Source organism: Urocampus carinirostris, chromosome 11, assembly GCF_059441175.1.
Source record: "Urocampus carinirostris isolate Australia breed hairy pipefish chromosome 11, RoL_Ucar_1.0, whole genome shotgun sequence".
Classification (NCBI taxonomy): Eukaryota; Metazoa; Chordata; class Actinopteri; order Syngnathiformes; family Syngnathidae; genus Urocampus; species Urocampus carinirostris.
This window is the reverse complement of record NC_142359.1, coordinates 27,516,171-27,540,922: the sequence shown is the minus strand read 5'-3', so window position 1 is coordinate 27,540,922 and position 24,752 is coordinate 27,516,171. Positions and strand designations below refer to the sequence as shown.

The 24,752-nt window shown below is 41.2% G+C and overlaps 1 protein-coding gene across 21 annotated transcripts in view; it reads left to right on the top strand.

The window, feature by feature from the left end:
- Window positions 1-24,752, top strand: part of ptprda (protein tyrosine phosphatase receptor type Da) — a 482,747-nt gene that overhangs the window by 89,668 nt on the left and 368,327 nt on the right. For all 21 annotated transcript variants that reach the window (XM_088346760.1, XM_088346766.1, XM_088346756.1 and 18 more), the window contains exon 4: window positions 24,177-24,200. The gene's annotated coding sequence lies outside the window, so the exon portion shown is untranslated. The remainder of the gene's footprint in view (window positions 1-24,176; window positions 24,201-24,752) is intronic.

Genomic DNA, 24,752 nt, shown 5'->3' with positions numbered 1-24,752 from the left:
TATTCAATGCACTTTATTATCAATAATGCATTTGACAGTAATTATTTACGTCTTTATCTTACCTGACTTCTTGATATTTCCATTCAGTTGTTATTCAGTCTCTACATTGTTTTAAGTGGTGTTTTTAGTTTGCTGTTAGACGGTCTTTAGCTTAAGAAGTACTTACCAGACCAGGTCTACACCGAAAGATGGGGTAAAGTACGAATTTTCCACTCCAAAATTTGGTTTGGGTCATGAAACGCCTTACCAGTATAAATAATTGTCAACCAATTTGGCGGCACACTGGTAAATCATACAAGCGCATGTCCTGCAGCTCATTTGTACCTGTTATAATAAATGTATATTAAAAGTACACATTTGTACATTTTCATGGAAATCGATTAAGCTGTTGAGGAAAGTACAATCAAAACCACACACGCATACACAAAATTAAGGATTAATAAAGTACTTCATATTGGATTTATATTTGATCAACTCTATTATACATATGCATATAGAGTAAGATATTTCTTTACTGATAGTTTTAAAATAATGATCATTATTTTATTTATCAATGTTATCTGCTGCAGTAGCGCAGTAATCCATCGATGACGCACTCGACAGAAGGTGACTTAAGCAGTCAGTTGGTGGAGCTTTAAGACTTTACAGCAAGCGAAATGCGAGAATTGAGAAAAAAAAAAATGATCACAGGCAATGAAATCTGGCGGGCAAAGGTCAAGAGGATTGTGGCGAAAATGATGAAGCCGTCATGAAAATTCATTGTTGAGGACGAAGGCTGTTTTTCTTCTTTTTTTTTTTTTTTTTTTTGCAGAAAAGACTGCGAGCAGAATGCAAAGGCAGAGCGTTTATGATACGAAGGGAATGTTGCAAGGTTATGCATGGGGCTGATGCATATACATTAGTTCACAGATTGCCAGGAAAAAAAAAGTTAGCTATGATGTCGGCTAGCTGGCTCCGGAAGGAGAAAAATAATCTTATGTGTGAGGGAGGTATTTATTTCCCTTGAGAGGATGACACTCCAGACTTGCTGTGACATGGCCTTTAATATTCAGACACAAATTTAGCCTGATATAAACGAAAAAAAAAAATATATATATATGGTTTTAACTTTGAGAAACATTGCCTGAGGCTCCGATGCCATGGCCTTTGGGATATTTGCTAAGAATAACTCCCAATGAAGAATTTGTATGTATCAAATTATGGAGTAATGCTTCACAAAATACTAATAAAAATAAATACTAATAAATAAATACAAATCCTGGCCTGGATTTAGCACTGTCACCATTAGCAAAGAGAGTCACTTTGGTGGCTAGCTTTGCTTTAAACACTAGCATCACTTTAGCTAATCGTAATCTCAAATATTGTTATATCAGCCCTGATACATTTTGTATTCTGTTCTGCAATCCCAGGCCTGGCTTTAGCAATAGCCTTATTAGAGAATAGCGTCAGGGTGGGTGATAAAACAATATTTGATTGTAAATGTCTTAAACCAGATTGTGATCTCCAAGAATAAAAAGGTGGTAGTATCATCCATGCTTCCTATTGTACTCTGTTCCAGGAAACCATCCATCCATTATCTACACAGTTTATGCACACTTGGGTTGCAAGGGGTGCTGGATCCCATCCCAGCTATCTTCAGGCAGCAGGCAGGGGACACCCTGAACTGGCTGCCAGCTAGTTGCAGAGCACATAGAAAAATTATTTCCATCTATCTATCTATCTATCTATCTATCTATCTATCTATCTATCTATCTATCTATCTATCTATCTATCTATCTATCTATCTATCTATCTATCTATCTATCTATCTATCTATCTATCTATCTATCCATCCATCCATCCATCCATCCATCCATCCATCCATCCATCCATCCATCCATCCATCCATCCATCCATCCATCTATCTATCTATCTATCTATCTATCTATCTATCTATCTATCTATCTATCTATCTATCTATCTATCTATCTATCTATCTATCTATCTATCTATCTATCTATCTATCTATCTATCTATCTATCTATCTATCTATCTGTCTGTCTGTCTGTCTGTCTGTCTGTCTGTCTGTCTGTCTGTCTATCTATCTATCTATCTATCTATCTATCTATCTATCTATCTATCTATCTATCTATCTATCTATCTATCTATCTATCTATCTATCTATCTATCTATCTATCTATCTATCTATCTATCTATCTATCTATCTATCTATCTATCTATCTATCTATCTATCTATCTAACTATCTTTTTATCTATCTATCAACCCTGGTCATATTCCTCGACAGGGCTGACCGACAGCAAGACAAACATATACAGTACACTGTCACAACCGTAAAAGATGGTAGGCCCATTCGAGTAACGTTTCACACAAAAGATTATTGGGATCTCGAGGAAACAAATGGCAGCAATCCAGTGGTCGCTGGACAGGAGGAGCAAGCAGCTCACGGGATCGGAGCGTGATCGGAATGCGGAAGTGATCCGACGGAAGATCAGAGCGTAGTTAGGGGCAAAAACGAGTCGATAGCCGGAGCGGGAGATCAGAGCGTGGTCAATTGGACAAAACGGGTCGGTAGCAAACGGGAAAATCAGGAACAGACAAGTAAGAAATGGATGAAGACGGGATCGACGGGAGCCAGAGTCAAAGTGCTTTCCTTGTGTATGCAGAGGTTCGCTGACGGCCTGACAAAGAGTGACTTGCGCACTGTGTATAAATAAGAAGGGAATCACTCAGGCAACAAGCAGCAGTTGGCGCAACACAAGTGGGCACAGGTGAGGGCAATGAGTATTCATGACATACACAAAAACAAAGAAAATAAAAAAGGTAAAAGGAGCAAAAAAACGCAAAAAAATTGCCAACCCAAATGCCCAAACACCAAAACAAGTTAAGCACCTTGGCACCCAAATCGGTCATGCCTTTTTCCCCTCCAGATGAAACGGGACACAAGAAAGCGGCCATGTCATTCAAGTCAAGGTGACACAACGCACTCTTTTGTTCCTTCTGTTCAACAGCAGTGCCCGACAGCTTTTAATAGTTTACCCCTGCCGCATCATGCAGGTGTCGTGGCCATCCCTTAGAACGAATCCAAACATCCAACAATCCTTTCAAAACACCTTTCCACTCATTCCTATCACCAACAAGAGCTCTAGCTTCCACTACCTTTAGACCTCTTCCCTCCAGTGCACTTATAACACCATCCATCTACGTCAATCGCAGCCAGATCAGAACCCAAGTACCTTTCAACTTTTTCCAGTACCTGTCTATTCAAACTTACTTCTAACGCCATGTCCATTTTATCCCTTAAACACTTTATCACCTTACCCTTCCCATCATTCATATATAACATAAGCCTATCACACACACTTCCAAAAAACATTACCGACCGTCTCAATGTTTTCTCAGAATCAGCCACAACCGCTGTGTCATCTGCAGACAACAACTGACTTACCTGCCACACTGTCCATCCATCCATCCATTGTCTTCCGCTTATCCGAGGTCGGGTCGCGGGGGCAGCAGCGTTAAAAGGGAAGCCCAGACGTCCCTATCCCCAGCCACCTCCTCCAGCTCATCCGACGGGACCCCGAGGCGTTCCCAAGCCAGCCGAGAGACATAGTCTCTCCAGCGTGTCCTGGGCCGCCCCCGGGGCCTCTTGCCGGTGGGACATGCCCGGAACACCTCCCGAGGGAGGCGTCCAGGAGGCATCCTTATTAGATGCCCGAGCCACCTCAACTGGCTCCTCTCAACGCGGAGGAGCAGTGGCTCTACACCGAGTCCCTCCCGGATGACTGAGCTTCTCACCTTATCTCTAAGGGAGAACCCAGCCACCCTGCGGAGGAAACTCATTTCAGCCACTTGTATCCGGGATCGAGTTCTTTCGGTCATGACCCAAAGTTCATGACCATAGGTGAGGGTAGGAACGTAGATCGACCGGTAGATCGAGAGCTTTGCCTTTTGGCTCAGCTCCCTCTTCACCACGACAGACCGGTACAGGGTCCGAATGACAGCAGACGCTGCACCGACCCGTCTGTCGATCTCCCGTTCCATCCTACCCTCACTCGTGAACAAGACCCCAAGATACTTGAACTCCTCCACTTGGGGCAAGACCTCCTCCCCGACCCGGAGGGAGCATACCACCCTTTTCCGACTGAGAACCATGGCCTCGGACTTGGAGGTGCTGATCCCCATCCCGGCCGCTTCACACTCGGCTGCGAATCGCTCCAGCGAGAGCTGAAGATCACGGCCTGAGGAAGCCAACAGCACCACGTCATCTGCAAAAAGCAGTGACGCAATGCTGAGGCCCCCAAACCGGACTCCATCCCCGCCAAGGCTGCGCCTAGAAATTCTGTCCATAAAAGTTTTGAACAGAATCGGTGACAAAGGGCAGCCCTGGCGGAGCCCAACCCTCACCGGGAACGAATCCGACTTAGTGCCGGCAATGTGGACCAGACTCTGGCACCGGGCATACAGGGACCGCACAGCCCGGATAAGACTGTGCGGTACCCCATACTCCCGAAGCACCCCCCACAGGGCCTCCCGAGGAACACGGTCGAATGCCTTCTCCAAGTCCACAAAACACATGTAGACCGGACGGGCAAACTCCCATGCACCCTCAAAGACCCTGAAGAGTGTATAGAGCTGGTCCAGTGTTCCACGGCCAGGACGAAAACCACACTGTTCCTCCTGAATCCGAGATTCGACTTCCTGGCGGACCCTCCTCTCCAGTACCCCTGAATAGACCTTACCAGGGAGGCTGAGAAGTGTGATTCCCCTGTAGTTGGAACACACTCTCCGGTCCCCCTTCTTAAAGATGGGAACCACCACCCCAGTCTGCCAGTCCAGAGGCACTGTCCCCGATGTCCACGCGATGTTGCAGAGGCGCGTCAACCATGACACGCCCACAACATCCAGAGCCTTAATGAAGTCCGGGCGGATCTCATCGACCCCCGGGGCCCTGCCACCGAGGAGTTTTTTGACAACCTCGGTGACTTCAACCCCAGTGATACGAGAGCCCAACCCAGAGTCCTCAGGCTCTGCTTCCCCAGAGGAAGACGTGCCGGTGGGATTGAGGAGGTCTTCGAAGTACTCCGCCCACCGATTCACAACGTCCCGGGTCGAGGTCAGCAGCGCCCCATCGGCACTATACACAGTGTCGATGGCACACCGCTCCCCCCCCCTAAGACGTCGGATGCCACACTGTTTAACTGTTATTTATCTTCTCTACACCCCTGCCAAATTTTCTTGCATTTACCTATCTCACCACACCATCGATGTACACATTAAACAGCCATGGCAACATCACACACCCCTGTCTCACACCAGTCAATACAGGGAACCACTCACTTGTCTCACTCCTTACTCTTCCACATGTGCTGTTCACATAAAAAAAATAAAAAAAAATAAAAAAAAACTTCAATGCTTCCAACAACTTTCCACCCACTCCATACATTACCATCACCTGACACAACGCCTCTCTATCGACTCTGTCATACGCCTTTTCGGAGTCCATGGAAGCCAAATAAACATCCTTACCTTTTGCAAAATATTTCTCACATACACCTAATCCAAATATCCTCTTCCTTTCCTGAAGCACTCTGCTCCTCCATCCACCTCATCTGTTCTGTTCTTCCTCTCACTCTCTTAATCAAGACTCTTCCATACAGCTTACGGATGTTGGAGAACATGTAGGTTCGAGAATCGATTAATTCTTCTCGTATGCGTTCAAAGAAATGCAAGGATGCCGGCGTCGTGAGAGGGATGTTCTTTATTGCATCGTCCCAAAGAACTCGGACACTTTTAGACATAACAAAGATTTTATAGCTTCAAGGGAGTAAACCCGAGAGGGGGCCTAGTCCTTCGAGAGGACTTACGTAACTTCTTCGGAATTGTTTTTCTCTTAAGGAAGGTGTTGTCGTATCCTTATTAGGAAATGTTTTCGCCTCAGTTTGCTCAGAGAGTCCTGGCAGGTCCCATGCCCTTTTAAGGTGACTTAATTGTCTACCAAGACTTTTCCCGAAAGTCTGATGTCAACACCTTTTAAAAAGCATACATTCAACAAGCGTACTAACCAGTGCCGTAAAAGAAGCGTGAAGTTTTCAAGATGCCGAGCAGAGATAAAGAACTCGAGGAAATTAAAAAGTCACTCGGATTTTTAATGGACAGAATGGATATAGTCACTAAACAACAAGACGCAATCTTGAGTTTAATGCCTGAAATCAAAGACCTAAAAAACGAAAACATGGAGAAAGACAAGAGGATTATTGCGCTCGAAGGACGCGTAGCAGATCTGGAAAAGTACACCAGGATAAATGACATTATTATCACCGGTCTGGACATTAGACCTCGGACCTATGCCAAGGCTGTGGCAAATAAAAATATTGCAACGGATAACCAGTCAATCATAGCCGTGCCACCTTTTTTCAAGCATTCAGCCGTATAACCATCCAAGCCAGGCGCCTTCACCCCTTTCATTTTTTTCACTGCCTATTGCATCATCCATGTTTCCACAGGCTTCACATTTAAATTACCCAACAAGGGCATTCTCCCCATACCACCGATCGCCTCGAATCTCACATCCCTCCCATCCTCCACATTCATCAACTCCTCAAAATACTCTGCCCATCTCGTCATGACTGCACTACTACTAACCAGCAATCTACCGTCCCATTCGTGCTTCGACACCACCCTGCTTTCCTTTTCACTGCTTCCTCTACCGCTTTTACCAAGCTTTTTTTCACTTTATGTCTTTTATACACATAGCCACTTTTATCTTGCAGCCACTCCTCAAAGACATATCTCTTCTCTGTTGCAGCCCCTGAGACCTCATCATTCCACCATTCACTTCCTTTCCTAATACCTCGACCAACTTTTCTCATTCCACACACTTCTTTCACACTCTTTAACACTGTCTCTTTAAACCACTTCCATTCCTTTTCCACACTCTCCACTTCTCTTCTACTAATCTGTTCATACTCTTCCCCTATCCTCTTTCTAAACTCTCTCCTTTTCTGCCTTATCCAACTCTGACATTTTCACCTCTTCCCTCACACTTTTCCTATAACTAGCCCTCCACGATCCATCTTTTCATAGAGAACTTACATAGAGAACTTACAACTCACAATCTGAACCAGCTTATTAACCTGACATGCATGCTTTTGTAATGTGGGAGGAAACTGTAGTTTCAGGAGGAAATCCACGCAAGCACGGGGAGAACATGCAAACCCCGCACAGGAAGGGTGGTAGCTGGACTTGATCCCATGACCTCAGACTGGATCGCGGGTGTGTCAATTACTCAGCTGCCGTGCCGCGTTTCCGGAATCCTTGGCCTGGATTTAGCCGTATCCCCATTAATGAAAAAAGTTGCTTTTGGTGGCTAACTTAGCATTGACAGCTAGCATCACCTTAGCAGGTCCTGGAAAATTGAACGATTTTTAGATCAGCCGCGGTTCCTATTGTCCTCTTTTACGGCAATCCCGGGGCTCAATTTAGTGCTAGTCACATTGGGAAATAGAGTTTGGGTGGGCAATATAATCATATTCAATTCTGAAAGACTTAAACAAGATTGTGATTTGTAAAAATTAAAAGACTGGCCTAGATTTAGCGCTATCCAAATTCGCTAAGGGATTTCCTTTGTGGATTATCTTTAACCCCCAGCTAGTATTAATTAAGCAGATTGTGATCTTAAAAATTGAAATCTTGTCATATCTGTTCCTGGTCCCTATTTTGCATTACTTTGGCTTCCTTTTCTTTAGTTGCTAGCATCAATTTAGCAGATATTGATCAAATACTTTTAAAGACCCTCAGATCGGCCCTATCCAAAGTATAGCAATTGTTGTCAGCGATATTGTTCACCGATGAATCATTGCAAAATCATGACGATATACCGTACACATTGAGTTCTTTTTCGGTTAAAATAAAGAAAAAACATAAATGAAATAACATTTTACATGAATAAATATGGTTAATATGTGCATTGTATACTCCATGGTTTCTGGGGTTTTCAGTACACTTTAAATCCTGTTGTAATAGTTGCACTGGTATATAGATTAACTGGAATCCAAGATAATATTCCTTGGCTCTATTATTTTGCAGCTGCACTGCTAATGAGGTGCAAGAGTTAAACCAGCCTGCTGATTGTTTGCTACTATTTACTAATTACGGAAGACGCGGGTGGGGGGTCATTAGCAAGGGAGGAAATGTCTACTGTTTCTATACACTTATGTCACCAATCAATGGCTTTAATTAAGACTCTTAGGTTACCTTGGCTCCCGGGGACGTCCCACTTGTTTACAAGCAGTCAAGTCACCATGTTATTCAATTCCATTTATTTTAAAAGCACTAATTACAAAAGGTCTCAAAGGGACTCAAAGGAAGTATTAAAAAAATAAGGAGAAATTATCGAAAATAATTGCAGCCTGAGTGTTTATTTTTTAGATTTTTTTCACAACTCAAAAAGTATTTGAGTGGAAAAAAATAATAAAAATAAAAGCAAATAAATTTATACAAATTGTCTCACAATCTTCAAAGTAAAGCCAGCAAATCTAAAAAAATTGATACCATTCAAGGAATGCGGCTTTTGCTAAATCCAGGCTAGATATTGCTGGAATAGAATACGAAAGGAACATAGGCTGGTGTTCAGTATTTCAATATTTTGAGATCCCAGTCTCTTAACGTGACGCTAAAGCAAATCTAGCCACCAAAGCAATGCTTTACGCTAATGCGGCTGGCGCAAGATCGAGAGCAACGCTAGATCGAGAGCAAGAACCGCTGGAAAATAATCCAACAGGAACCAGGGTCGATCAGTGTTTCAATTTTTTGAGATCACAAACCATCAAAGTGATGCTAGCGGCTAAAGCAAAGCTATTCATCAAAGCGAGGTCTCTGTCTTAAAGGGATTCGGGGGAAGTTATACAAAAAAAAGAAAATACATATATATAAATGCATTGCAGCCTAGCCTCCATGACAGACTCCCAACTTTCCGTAGAATCTTTTCAGGCATCTGGAGGTGTCAAAAAAAAGGCAACGATGTACAATATTGTGGCGTTTGCACGTGTGCGCCTTTCCTGAGGGAGATTAGCGCTAATGCATAATACATGGTGCCATATTTTCAGCTCTTAACGTGCTGAGTTGATGAAGAGGAGATCAGGTGGCGGAGAAAGTGATTACAGGGCATAAACATTGCAGCTGATATCGCTTTATTGTCACTGGTGGGAAAAAATTGCAGCGAGATGACAGCAACCGCCGAGTGCTAGCATCAATGTTAATCAAGAGCACCGGTCGTCAGCTACGACGGACGCAAATCATAGCGAGCGTCGAGTCGGGAGGCTTCCAAATGAGCCGTCATTAACTCACCTTCTAATAAAAAAGATGAAGACATGTTTATTATTTTAATCACATTTTTCTTTTTGCTCTAAGTAGATTTGGATGTAACAAGGATGGGATGATGTGGCCCTTGGGCATGTTTGAATTTGAAATGAAACTAAATAGTGGATGTCATTCCCTATTTATGTAGCTGCTGTCGTTTGAGACTATTTTAGCCAAAGTATTTTTTAGCCAATGTACATGGTTGTTTGGTTCGTTGGATCCCTCAACTACTAGTGCCGTAGGTGCATCATTTCCTGTGGTGTGTCTTGGGCAAGTAAAGTCTTGTGGTTCCCGTCCCTCTCCAGGCAGAATCAATAAAGTACAAGACATTGATATTTTCAATAATCGCCACTTGGCTGACCTTGGGATAAATTGTATTGGTTATTTTACCTTTTCCTGGTCTCAAGAGTATGATCACTCCAAGAAAATCCAGGCTGATCACTACCGTAAATTCCGGACTATAAGCCGCTACTTTTTTCCCAAACCTTCAACCCTGCGGCTTATTCAGTGATGCGGCCAATTTATGTAATCTTTCTAACAGCCGCCAGCGGCGCTCGAGTAAAAAAGGTAAGATTTAGACCGGTGGAATATATGCGCCGAGGAAGACTGCAACTTCTTAGCTTGTGCACAAATTAAATTAGCGTTGACATATCCTCATCATACAAATTGCAAAAAGAAAGGTACATGACGTAGCTTTCAAGCTAAAAGCAAACGAGCAGTCCGATAAAGAAGGAAACAGAGCTACTGCACTTAAATTTTACTTTGCGAGCGTTTTTTGAATAAGGGATCCTGGGACGACGTCTATATGACAAAGTCTCTTTCCCATGCTGGAGAAGACGACTTTGATGACGTCAGTTATGAAGAGAAAGATGAGAACAGTTTAACGTGGTTTCTACAAGTACGAAATGTTTATTTTAACAGAATATACTGTATTGCGAGCGTGTTCCTAGTAGCGTTTTGCTACCCTTCACAGGCACGGTTTGGGATGAAAGTTATAATATTATAATTAAAGCTTTGAAAACTCTCTCGGTGTACCGTCTTTCTTTGTAAATATGTGTAACCGATGTATAATATGTATTTGCACGTGTATATTTTTGTAATGTATTTATTTGAGACACTTATTCTGATATGCAAATTAAAAAAGTGGGGCGGAGCAAACGCGGGCTGACGGGAAGTGGGGTAAAGGTGAGTGAGACCTGTTCTCGCGGCGGACAATAGTGGATATATATTTTTCCCACCCTTACCTTTGGAAATATAGACTTTTTTTTCCTTGGATTAGTTTCAACAGGTACCTGGACTCTGCAGGTCTGCATCAAACGTTAACTACAGGTATCATTTACTGTTCATTATGCTGGCTGTGGTTTTGGGTCCGTGTACTTTATATTCAGTTACAATCGCGGGACTCAAAGCCGGGTTTGGGCTAATTTTGTGATTTTGTTACATGTTTTGATGTGGGCGCAAGCGGCTTATATACAGGTGCGGCTTGTGTAAGTAAACAAATCGGTTTTCCTCTTAAAATGTGGCGGGTTAGGGTTACGGTAATTACATTGCTATAACCTTGTTAGGGCAAAATTAAGATGTTCTAGAATCCTCAAGAACAGGGGATGCAAATCCTTTTGAATCTGAGAGCAATTTTTTTGTGCTGATTAGCGCCACTTCCAGGTTGAAACGCATTGCTAATAAAACGTGCTATTATGTTTTTACTATATTTGACTTATGTTATTACCAGGTTGTGATTAGTGGGTGTTAAAATAGGCTCAGCCAACTACTAAACATTAAGCCAGTTAGAAATCAAATTTCCTTGAAAATAACAATGCCCCGTAATATATTTTTACAACCAGTCCGCAGGCTAGTTAGGTGCTTTTAGGGGCCTACTTGGTGCCCACAGGCACCATGATCAAGACCCCTGCTCTAAAACTCTTGAAAATTTTGCTTCGATTGTACCTTATAGTTGTACAATGTAATCTGGAACTCAAGGTAAGACATTTAAAGGAAAGCATTCGGATGTTGAATCTAGAATAATGAAAATCAACGCCAGAATTGGAGTCTAAAAAAATCCACATTATATATTTTAATCCATGCCCCACACTCATTTCAATATCAATTGGATTGCTTTGACATTTTTTTAAGCTAATCACTCGGGAACATTACTACAACCTCGTTTGAATCCATTTAAGAAGTTCTAGAATCATCTAATACAGGGGTCGGGAACCTTTTTGACTCAAAGAGCCATAAAAGCAAAAAATATTAATTTTATTTTGGGAAAGAGCCACACCATATATTATGAGACAAATTTACTAAATTGCTAAACCCGCGCCCCAGACAAAAGCTTAGTCTTCAGCACATTTATTTTTGATGATTTGATAAAAATTATGAAAAGAGAATAATGCCAGAGCCCCTGTCCCAAATTCAACAAACAGACCACTTTAAACTTGTCTCTTTCTTGCAATTACTCAAGATCGGTTAAACTCCTTTTGACCCTTTTTTATCATACATATTGGTTTCAAAACCAGATGCAAGCATTTATTTTGTAAAAACGTCACAACATTCTGAGAATAGGGAGCCTTATGTGCTTACCTTTGGCGAGAGATGGGAAGGAGTGCTTGTACTTTTTGCATAGCTCCACCCATCCCTCCCACTCACCCAATCAAATGACTAAGTTCTCTTCCGGTGTTTTGGCGTATTTACAGTTCTGTGGATTCATCATAAGGTATCTGAACACTGAACACAGATTACATAGTGAACTTTTATATAAAGGATTATTTAGCGTTGTACAGCTAAAACGAGTTTTTTTTCCCCATTTTTTTGTGTGACACCTTGACTGTAAATTGTAGTGAAAAACGTGCCATATATATACTGAGAAGTAATCGTTTGTCAGTGAGTTTCGGTTTAGCTTTACGTGTAACTTTAAAGGATAGACGAAACAACTTTTGGACAAGATGGAGAAATTTTGCATGCAATCAAATCTGTCTCTGAGCCACAGATACTCGTAGAAAGAGCCATATATGGCTCGCGAGCCATAGGTTCCCGACCCCTGATCTAATACTTCTGAAAAAGTCCGTCTTGAAAGACAATTTTTGTTTGGAGCATGTAATTAAGAGTAAAGCTTTGAAATCAATTTAAAGAAAACATATACAATGTGAAAAAAATGTATACCAATTTTTATATTTTTTTTTTAGTCTAGATTATAAAGATTACTGTCAGAATTGGAGTCTTATAAATTTGTATACATATTTGAATACATGTCAAGCAATAATTGGAGTGATTAAATTTGGGGGGGGGTGTTTTAGGGTTACGATTAAGGTTAAATATTTGGATTTAGCAGTAGGGTTTCGGGCAGTGGTTCGTAATTACTTTCTTTCACGCCCCCCCTCGGAAGAAAAAAAAATGTCTTGCGTCCCAGCTTCTGGTGTTTTCTTAATTTATCATATGATGTTGGTGGGAACCAAACCACAATTGCTTTATATTGCATGTAAAGTTTGTCTGCATTTAAAAAAACCAAAAAAAAAAACAACAACTCTTGTGTCTTATTTGTGTGATTTAATTGTAATGTATTTAATTGACAGCTTAATTCATTTGGCTTTGTTCTATCCGCTGCCAAAATTATTGCCATCGCAAGCACACAGGTGTGTGCTTGTCTTCATCCGTGGTCGCAGTGAAGTGATATGTACACTTCTTCAATATTCCTCTTTTTAGATTTCAAAAGGAGACTTCTGTTTGTGTCTTTGGCCCATTTCTCTTCGCATGTGTCCACATCTGTGTTATATATTTCTTTTAATAAGATCACCCTAAAAGTTTGATACACTTTGTGTCTACACTTCATACTCAACGCATAGTTTCCGAGTATAGTGCACTGCATGGAGGCTCAGTGTAAACATTATCCAATGAGAAGGTGCAATTGCACTATATTCTGGAAAAAAAAGAAAAAAAAAGTTCTCTGTAGTCAAATGCACCCGCGCCCTTCTTCAAAGCCTCGCGTCATCCAGGGGGCATGACCCAATATTTGAGATCCACTGGGTTAGCGATAGGAGGTAGGGTTGAGAGTTAGGGTTAAGGGTTAGAGGTCACGGTTAGGGAGATTAGGTCTAGAGTAGGTTCAAGGGTTAACAGTTACGGTTAGGGGCTAGAGTGAGAGAAGGATTAGCCTTATCCTTTTAGGGGTTAGAGAGTCGGATCGGGGATTAGGGTTAGAGTTTTTCGTTTTTTATTTGTTAAAAAAGTTTGAAATATCCTATAAAGTGTGTTCCACTTCATGATTGTGTCCCACTCTTTGTTGGTTCTTCACAAAAAAAATACAGTTTTATATCTTGATGTTTGAAGTCTAAAATGTGGCAAAATGTCACAAAGTTCAAGGAGGGGCAAAAAGCTTCACAAAACACTGTAGTTTATATTAGAAAAAGTAGTTATTTTAAAGGTACATACTTGTTGATTAACTTTAAAACCATTTACAATAAGACCATGCCCCACGATCCATTATCCCCAATAAATGATAGCAGCAAAGCTAGAAGAAAGAAAAAAACAAATCTCAGAAAGACAAGATCGGGTCATGTTATTCTCATGTTTGAATTATCACCATTGGATCGCAGCATTTTTCTGTTCTTGTTAAGCCATTGTTATTCAGGCAGTAATTACATTCACGCTCAACAAAAAATAACGTTCTAATTAAACCTCCAAAGGGTTGTCCTTATTATTATGATTATTTTTTACTGGTTGTGCTGATGTAATACTTACTGTTTGTCTCTGGAATTTTTCCCTTCTTAGCGGCGGGTCGGTTTCCTCAAAATCCATTGCAGTGACTGACTTGTAATTAACGATCATACGGAGCGAAAAGCAAGCGCCACTTGCGCCGATCCATCTGTCCTTTCGTAATGGTTGCACCTGGCCCACTTTGCACCGTTCTCGCCTGGCACACAGAGGGATGGGGGGATGGGGGGGCGGATTAGGAAGCAATATTCAGCCCTCGTGTGTCTTGCCGTTTACTCATCAAGACCAATTATCTATTCCAGTGTTTAATCAGCTTTTTGGAATTTACAATCCTCTCCTGTAGTTTTCTTAAGCTAATATTTAAGAAGGAAATTTGAAGACAGGGAGCGTCAAATGTCATTAATTCTAACTTTGCGGCATCAGCGCATCACACGTTGACCAATAGTCTACGATCCGTTATCCCTGATTGCACATTGTTATGAGTGGGGGTCAGCAAAGCTTAGATTTTTCAGGCATGACAAATTTTCTCTGCAGCTCTGTCCACTAAAAATGAAGCTTCACTCATGGAGCTGCGACTGATTATCCCGGTTTGCATATTTCTGCGAGCGAGTCTGGCAGAGCAAATTTATCATGGCCTGGCGGCTCGTTTTTTATCCTAATTGTAATTTTGCTGTAAAATTACATTTCTTTTTGTGGTTTGATCCCAATGAAATATAAACCGCACTTGTGCGGGTGTTATTAATTTTACCAAAATGCACAATGCTGGCCTGGCGGCTTTTTTTTTTGCCATTACTGTATTTACAAGGCAAAAGCAAATTTGTGTCATGCCGGAGGCTCTTTTTGCTGTTCTGTTAGCTGAAAAGTTAACTGTACTCGTGCGGCTGCGATCCATTACCCTGTGAGTGAGTCCAGGAGAGCACCATTTTGTCGGTTCTGGTAGCTCTTTTTTTGCTGTTTCTGTATTTCTGGTTAAAAATCAAATTTAGGGTGGGTCTTTTTTCCGTTCTTACCATCTAAAATGAGCAGCACCTATGCGGCCACAATCTATTATCTCTGGTCTACTATTGCTGCAAGCGGGGGCCAGCAGAGCGCAGGAGCAAATCGTAAAATGGGGGGCATTACTTTGCAGATTAGAGTACTTTTTCATACGGTTCACCTTTTTTGTGTATGACCTCCACGAGTCGCCTTGTGTCTGCAGGCTTTTCACAGATACTCATCAGATAGCCAATTTTCATGTCTTATTTAACTTCACTCAAGTCTGGAGAAGCTTGACAAAGCTTAACTCAAGGTTTCAATTCAATATTGAATGGATTTTTTTCTTTTTGCGAAGAAATGTCCTAACAGATGGATGCAAATTATTGTGGTATTAAAGGTTATTAAATGAGAAGAATGTCAGTCTTAGGTTTTATGGGTAATGCCCCAAAAATAGGTTTTGACACCAATCTTTAAAATGTAATTGATGCCTAATTGATGTTAAAATTATGTTTACATTTTTAAATGTATGACTAAAACACTGAACCCAGGTTTAATGGGCTGGTTAGTGCCAAAGATTACCAACATTCTTGAAAATATGATAGTCCTAACAACTGAATACTGGTTTTATTGACTGCAGGACCAAGAAATGGAAGTTGACCCCAATCTTACTGTCTAACTTGTTTGGGTGTTTGGGCAATTGGGTTGGCCATGGTCCAAAAATCTTTGTGTGTGTTTTTTTTTTTGCTATTTTTTCCCTTTTATTTTCTTTGTTATTGTATGTGTTTGTCTTGCTGTCTGTCACCCCTCTTGAGGGATATGACCAAGGTATATAGATAGATAGATAGATAGAATGACCCCAATCTTTGAAATTATGATAGTCCTAACAACTGTACCCACTATTTATGGACTGGGTATAGCTCTCCAATCTTTAAAAATCATGATTGTCTCTATACCTGAACCAGGGTTTTATGGAATAGGTATTTCCGTTATAATAGCAATTGACTTCAATATTGATAATAGGATGGCCTCAAAAACTGAACCCAGGTTCTATAGACCGGTACATGCCAAAGAATAACTGAACCCTGGTTTAATGGACTGGTAGAATGTTATAACATCAGGTACGGATACATTGATCTGATTTAGATCCACTGTAAAGTCTAGAACCAGTGAGAAACTTAGAAATAAACCCTAAGTGCATTTTTTTCTAGTTTTATTTTATCTTAAACACATTCGAAACAACACTATGGCGTGAAGACAAACAAGAAGCAGCTGTCTGGAACATCTGCTGAAGACAAATCAGCTCTTCAATGCTCCATGGCTCTGAAGCCTGTCTGATTTTTCCTTTTTTGTCACTGTGTTCAAAAGTCAGTCGGGTAGAAGTATGTTAAATTACATAGAAGTGATATACAATATGTGACACATTTTTCCCTTTTTTGGGGGGTGTCCTAATAGTCTGTTGACCATATACTGGGAAAAAAATTATTGGAAAAACAGTTATTTAAATGACGTTAGTTATCATTGAATAAAAAAACACCAGGTTTTAGTCTACCTAAAATATCTTCCCTATCATTTAATCAAAATTTTCAAATTTCAACATTGATTATACACATGCAAAATTAGAATAATCCCTTGCTTTAACGCAGTTCACCAGTCACAGTCTCTCTGCCTAATGGATGTTCATCAGGGACTGCTTTTTGCATTTTAATTGGCCAAACAGTCCCAAGACAGTAGGTATTATGCGTAAAAAACTCAAAAAACGTGTACAGGTACAGTATCTTTACTGTATTTGTATTTGTTAAAAGCTTCAGTGCAGGTCATTTTAAGTGAAAAGAACGGGAAAAAAAGTTCCGCCGCCATGACACACATCCGCTTTCTCGGACGCAGCAATACTGATCAGGTGATAATCTATCGTGTCCAGAACCTGGCATTTCTTCTCAGCAGGGCCAGAACCACATCTCCCGACAAAAGTGCCTTTCTGCCGGCTTGGGGTTAATGCATTGTGGCCGTACAAGTGCACTTCATTTTATTCAAAAATAATTGCAAAACAAATCCGTCAGGTCCGAAAAAAGTGTGCTCTGCTGGTTCCTGCTAGGATAGGATCAGAAACATTTTAGGCAAACATAACGGAAGAAAAGAGAGCAGCCAGGTCTGGATAAAAGTGTGTTCTGTCAGTCATGGCTGTTATCGGGAATAATGGATCACGGCTGCATAAATGCTGTTCACATTTTGGTGGACAGATCAGCAAAAAAGAGTTTCCATGGCCGACAGACAGTTATTTTAGAAATGCACACAAGACTGGTAGCCCTCTGCGCTAATCAGTGACAAAATTATTTTGGATTCAATAGTTAGGTGACCCTTGATATAGGTAATAAAGAGAATTAAATAAAAAAAATCAGAGAAAATAAATATTTTTTAATTAACAAACAGCCACATAGGGGCACTATAAACGGATGCATTGTGATACAGTAATACAGTCATCCAAGCTGGAAGTTTTTTTTTATTTTACTGTAGTTATGAGAACGTGGAGCGAGCCAAAAAACAAACACAAAAGAAAATCAAATATCCACAATGGAGTTTGACATCTTCAAAGATTCGTCCCCTCGTCTGATTGGTGTAAACTCGACACCGCAGTCTGTGTGACGGAAGGCCATCTGTAGCCTCTGTCGATGCCTAGCTAATTCCTTGCAGCTCAGATGGAAGATGCAAACCCTCAGCAGCTCTCTTCCTGTATAGCTCGTTCTGTTCTCGTCTACTTCGCACCTCCCTTCAACCGTCACTCTTCTTTTCCCTCTTCCCGGCCATTCTTTTTTTTTTTTCGTTCTATGACGCTGTAATAACAGCTGTCCTCATTCCATGTGAGCAAGCAGGTGAAATTGCGACTGGAGAAACGATATCCTTTCTTGTCACGATGAAATTGAGCTGTGTCTCTGTGTTCTTTCACTGTCACTTTTGCTTTGCAAATAAGCAAATTGTCTTTTCCATCTTGGGAAGGGAAACACGTACAAATGCATAAGGTCCAACATAAATAAAGCCGTTGAAGTTTGCTATGGAGGCCAGCAACAGGATCATTTAATTGTCACATGCTACTTTGATACCGTTCATCGGTACTCAGCCATTATCCATTTAGGATCTGGGTTTGACCACTGAATAGTTCGATTGCCGACAAATTTGTTCTTGTTTATTTTTACACATTATTTGCATTCCAAAATAGCCAACAATGTAAATACAATTTGTACCTAAACAAACAAAAACTCACTAATAATGTAATCCCTCACTACTTTGTGATTTTCGTGAATGGCAAGTTGAAAGGTTGAATCAATAATACCTGATCACATAGTGCTGCATTCATGGGGCAGCGGAGCACACTTTCGTCTAGTCTGGTGGCTCTTTTTTACCATTGTTGTATTTACTCGTAAAATGAACTACACTTGTGCGTCCATGATCTGTTATCTCCTATTCCTTATTGCTTTGAGAAGAGCCCAGTAGAAAGTGCTTTTATTAAAATACGTGCCATTCTGGCTTGCTTATGTGGCTGCCATCGGTGATCCCCAATCCCATATTGCTGCAAGCAGGGAACCACAGAGTACATTTGTGTTTGGCCTGGTAGCTCTTTATTGCTGTTCTGTCCAACAAAACGTGAATTCATGTGGTTGCAATCCATTATCTCCAATCCCATAAATCTGTGAGCAGGGACCAACACAATGCATTAATGTCGGGCCTGGAGAATGTTGTTTGCCCATCCGCCAAGCAAAAATGTAACTGCACTTAAGTGGCTTGGATCCATTATCCAAAGTCCTATATTGCTGCAAGTGGGGGTTGGAAGAAGGCATTTTTAGGAAGAGGGTACCGTTCTGTCTCACCTAAAATGAATTACAGATTTGCGTCCATGATCTCTTATCCCCAGTCAACTATCACTGAGAGCGGGGACTGGCATAGCACTTTTTTGGGGTGTTCAGCCTGCTTGAGTGGCCATTGTGGCCAACCCAAAATGAACCACATTGTTTTGGCTGCAATCCATAATGTCCCGGGAAACTATTGCTGAGAGAAGGGGCTGAGAAAACAATTATGTGTCATGCGTGATGGTATTTCTTCCACATTATTTCTGCCTCAAATGAACAGCTCCTGTGCAGTTGCGATCCATTATCCCTGGTAGAATACTGCTAAGAGCGAGGGGGTCGTGAGAGTATTTTTTTTTCAGGCTCAGCAACTGTTCAATTTTCGTTATTTTATTTTTATTTATGTTTTTCCCAATATGTATTTGAACCATTGTCGCTATTTGACTTTTCATTTGTTAATTAATTCTTTCATTTTCTAATGGTTAACATCTTTGAGTCATTGCAATTTTATGAGTGAATATTTTTTTTTAATTTTAATTCCGTTTTTTTGGTTCTATTTTTGGCACTGATTGATTCAAAATTCATTATATGTGGATTTGTATATAGTGTTCACTCATTTAGCTTCTGATGGTTAGCCTCTTTGAGCGATTTGTCTTTTTTTTACTCTTTACTGCCTGTTCAAATGTAAAACTTTGCTGTTCTAATTCCCCGTAGCAGTGACCACTTTAAAACCTCCCCAACTCCCTTTTGTCAATCGAAAAAAAAAGACAAGATGAGGAATGGCCTTTCTCCGCCTCGTCAAAAGTGTCTATGTCGGACTGCAGGTTCCACACGGTATAACTAAGACCTTCTGAAAAAGCTTATCTGCTTAAAACAGGAGGGCGATGGAGAGTAAAAAAAAAAAAAAAAAAAAGCTCCTCCACTTCTCCGCTTCCTCCATCTTTTTTTCCCAGAGTTTTTTCCAAGTCACCAGAGCTTTGCATTCTCCCGTGAGAGTGTCTCCTTTTCCCGCCGTCTCACTGCTTTAATCCACTTACGCTTCTTAAACTGAAATCCACTTGACTTGATTGGCTACCTTTCCAAATATACCCTCCCCGATCAATAAACTCACAGACTGTAGAACGTACCTGTGAGTTGGTTTTTTTTTTTGTTCTTTGCAGATCAAGCCTTGCTAGGTTTTTATTTGTATTTTCTTTTTTAAAAATGCCCGTTTTACGAGTCTTTCTATACATATATGATATCCTTTTTGTTATTGACACATTCAATTCCAGATGACTATAGATCCATTTTTCTTACGGTTTGTAGGTCGACCCATATGCTGGTAAGCAAAAACAGATCCAGAGAGCAACCCATGTTTTCCTGTGCTGTGTTAATGACTCTGTAAAGAGTGATCAGTCAAACGATTTTAATACTAAAGTTATTGTTTCAAGAGATCTGTAGCTTCTGCCAGAGTGTAAAGTGAGTTGTCAATTTATTCCAGATTGGGCCAAGAGCAGTCACTGATTTTCTGGTCTGTGTAGATGACGCCCTTTAAGGTTTTATTTCGGCTGCCGTAGAATTCAGATTATTTTTAAAAGTAAAGTAATATATTTAAGGGAGCTGTAGTATCTACCAGAGGGTGAGAAGGGTCCTGTGGTATTGCTAGCCAACAATGTTCTAGATCCTTGGCACCCTGGTATTTCCAACATGACTATAGATCAATTTTGTTATGATCTGTGGGTGGACCCAAATGCAGGGAAGCAAGATCAGAGTTAGGTGTAGGCACTTCCACCGCATCCCCAGTTGGCGCCCTTTAGTGGAAGGTGACCCGCCAGATCCTGACATTACAAATCCCCGAACGCCATCATCCCGTGAGCCAGATTCCAAACGCCCCACAAAACAAATAAGTACCAATTTTTAGGGCAGAAGGGATCACAGAGGTCTTGGTGGACAGTGTTTCTCTGCCCAAGACTAAAGCGGCTGAGGGACTGTCTCCACACCGCCAGGACAGAAAACAGAAGCAACCGAGGAACATTTGCTTCATGCCAGGATAGGGAAAAGTAACAGCTGAGGGACCTTCCCCTTGCCATAAGGACCAGAAGCTGCCAATGGACCTTCTTCTTGCTGCCAGGACATGGACCAAAAGCAGCTGAGGGACCTTTTCATTGCCGCCAGGACAGGGAAAAGAAGTGACCAAGGGATCATTCCTTCGTCACTTGGACAGGGAAAAGAACAAGCCATGGGAATTATTTTTTGCAAAGGTGACATGAAACATAAGCAGTTGAGTGATGTTCTCATTGACACTGAGGCAGGAAACAGAAGCCGCTAAAGGATCTTCTCTTGCCTACACGTACAGGGACCTGAAAGGATGAGCCACCTTTGTCTCGTCACCGGGAGGAGGTACAGGAGCAGCCGAGGGACCTTCCCAACGCCACTGCCACAGGGATGACCACAGGGATCATCACATAGCTGTTGTAACTGGGGTGTGGATGCTTCCTAGTGGGTCGTTTGGTGGTCAGGTTGTTATAGAGTATTATTATTTACAGCTGGACCCACATTCACGGAAGCAGAAATAAAACCCTCAGACCTTAGTTCCCCTTTTTCCGAGAGAACAACAGTAACTCTGGTGGTCTTCCCAAAAGCCCAGGTGCTTTGGTTCCCCTTGAAGTCTGACAGAAGTCCCTTCTATCGGTCTCCCTTGGGTCCAATTTTACTCTGCACCGAGCTTCAAGGCATCAGGGAGAAAACTTTGCTTAGACGCATTACAGCGGGCGTGTGCCTAACCTGAATGGTAATGAGCAAAGCCCCAGCTCCCCCCCGCGTTACCAAAAATCCTCCCCTTTTACTTCTCCGAAAATAGATTTGTTTGCACGTGGTGAACAGATATTGTAATCACACTCTCCCCGGCCTACGGGTCCCCCTGGGAATCGCTGCATATGCAGCAAAGATGCAAATGAATGTCGTCCCATAAGTTTACCTATATGCACCACAACTGAAAAATACGACTACTGTTTTCCTTGCATGATGACTCCAAATTGTTGGAGGGAAGAAGATGGAATGGAATATTAAAGTCTTTTTATCATCTTCTACAACACAATGTGCATTATTTAGAACAAGACCAGTCGTGGCATTTCCAATTTAGCATGTTATCAATAAGTTATTAAAATGCTGTTACCAGGTTCATTGTTGGAAATAGTGCTTAGCTAGCCTCAATGACTACAATGACCCATCACTAGTTTTTTTTTTTTAATTTATTTTTATCCAGAACCAGTCCGCGCTGACAGTATCTGGGACCACACATTCCCCCAGTTGGTACCAAACTGGGGTGGACATGGCAACATATTGTTGTTTATTAAATGACAGTAACATACATGTTCCTATACATAAGAAAAATACTTATTTATTCTCAACTTTGTGTTCTTGTTTGGGTTAGTGGTGGCTTTGGGAATTAAACAGCCTATGTTTTGGTTGGTCCTTGTTTTAAGGGATCTGTAGCGCATGCCATAAGACCGCAGTTCAAAGAGGTGGTGGCTAGGGTGAGAGGAATAATTTATAACATTGTCGGCAATGCCCTCCAAACTGAGCAGAGAGCAGTCTATCCTTTTCTGGGCAGTGGTGAATACTGTTAGTTTTGTTTTTTATTTTTTATTTTTCTGTTTCCTGTTGTGCAGCTCAAATTATTCTCATAATAATGTGAAAAGATTGTTTCCTGTTGAAGTCATTTCGATCAATTCAGATTTTTTCTGATTCATCAATTCAAAGCTTTTGGAGGATGCAAATGCAATCCGAATTTACTGGCTATCTGTAGTAATAAGATGTCACCCAGACTTGGCAGAGAACAGCCCATGTTTTCCTGTGCTTTGTTGATGACTTTAAGGTTTTTCAGTGTGCTGCCTTGAACCTCAAAAAATTGTCATGATAATACTTGATTTAAGGGATTAGTAGCCTGTGCCAGAGGGTGAGAGGAGTCCTGCGGTATCGCAATCTGGCAACTGTCCTGCAGACTGGATAGCAATCGTCCCGTGATTTTCTTGGCTGTGCTCTCTCTTTTTTGTTTGCTGCAATGTGCCTTAAATCATTGGAATTATAAAATAATTGTTTTGAAATATGTGTAGCACCTGCTAGAGTGAGATGATTCCTGAGGTATCGCAAGTCGGCAATTTCCTGCAGACTCGGCAGAAAGCGGACCATGGTTTTTTTTTTATGTGTTGTGTGCTGCCATGCAACTCAAATTATACTAAAAGTAAAACAATTAATTTCAGAGATATGCAGTGTCTGCCAGCAGGCGAGATTATTCATTTGGTATCGCAAGCCAGCACTGTACTCGAGATTGGGAAAAGATAAGACTTAGTATGTTTTTTTGTTTTGCTTTTAATTATTTTATTGATAAAAGATGTGTCTGTAGCGTCTGCCAAAGAGGGAAAGGAGTTGTGCAGTATTGCAAGCAGGAAATCTTTTTCAGACTGGTTAAAGATCAGCTCATGATTTCCTGGCTTCTGTCGATGATCTTGCAAGATTGAACCAATATACCAGACGGTAGAGGTACGGTCGGCCTAAAAAAAATCAGCCCGAACATGTTCAAACCCGACGGATTAACTCAATTTGATAAACAAGCCCGAAATAAACCCGAAGCTTTAACTGGCCGCCAAAGTAAACACTAAGCTTTACACTGGCCGTGCATACTTTAGCGCCCAACTGTGCGTTTTAGCTGAACAACGTAGCTTGGGGTTTTACTTGGGCCCGACATTCGGGCAGGGGTCGGGTCGGGTTCGGGCCCGGGCCCATGATCTTTCCTTTACCAGACGGTAATATAATATGCCAGTATGCTCTCACTCTGGCTCTGTAGAAACACCAGAAACCTTTCTTTCTGAATAATTATGCGCCGAACTATGGGTATTGACCCGATATCGACATTCTTACACAAAAAAGCAATGCTATTAACATAAGTTATAAAAGGAACATGCTTTGAAGGTGTGACAATTCAGTGCTGTGCAAAAATGTGAGACCCTGTTGTGTACTTTCCTGTGCACATAGAAAACCAAAAGTGGACTGAAGTAGAATAAAAAGCTCCCCTCTCACCATAGTTCAACAAATATTAATGCACATTGAACAAACTTTGTGTCTCAGGGGACGCGACTGAAGACGTTTCATGTCCTCTCTATTAATAAATGATACACCACCCGTGTGGAAACGAGCTATTCTTAACCAGCAGTCTCAGAATAGTGGGACAACATCATTTTTCTCTGGAAACTTTTCTGCCCAAACAACTTGCTGACATTTCTCTTCTCTCTCTCTCTCTTTTTTTTTTCTTTGCCGCCTTGCAGATGTGACCGTCTCCGCAGCACGGGGTAAGAGGCATTTCATTTTTCATCGTACTCAGGAGTGCATGTGTGTCAAGCGTCTTTGGGAAGCATTGCATAAATAGGGAATATGTTTCAGAGGCACTTGAGCTGCTCAGAACTCTACCGTCATGGATTGTATTCAAATGAGCTATGTGGCAAATTGACCTGTTTTTAAAATGAGACAAAACAAATTAAATACATTTTCTTTCAATATAGTGTTTGAAGAGTTAAACAAATGTCTTGTAAAGTTGCTTTTACTTTCACAATTTATTTGATTTTCCTTCAAAACAATCTCACTAAAAGACTAAAGACAAGAACAAATATTACCTTTGAACTAGCACAAACATATATACATATTAAAACATTTAGGTACAAATTCATCACATTCAAGCCACAATATGTGCTATAAAATTACTGTCACTCTCTCTCTCTCTCTCTCTGTCGCTATCCCTCTCTATTTCTCAATTTATCTTCCTCTCTTTATCTCTGTCTCTTTTAATACCTCTATCTCACTCCTTCTTTCTCTATGTCTCTTTATATTGCTCTCTCTCTCTCTAC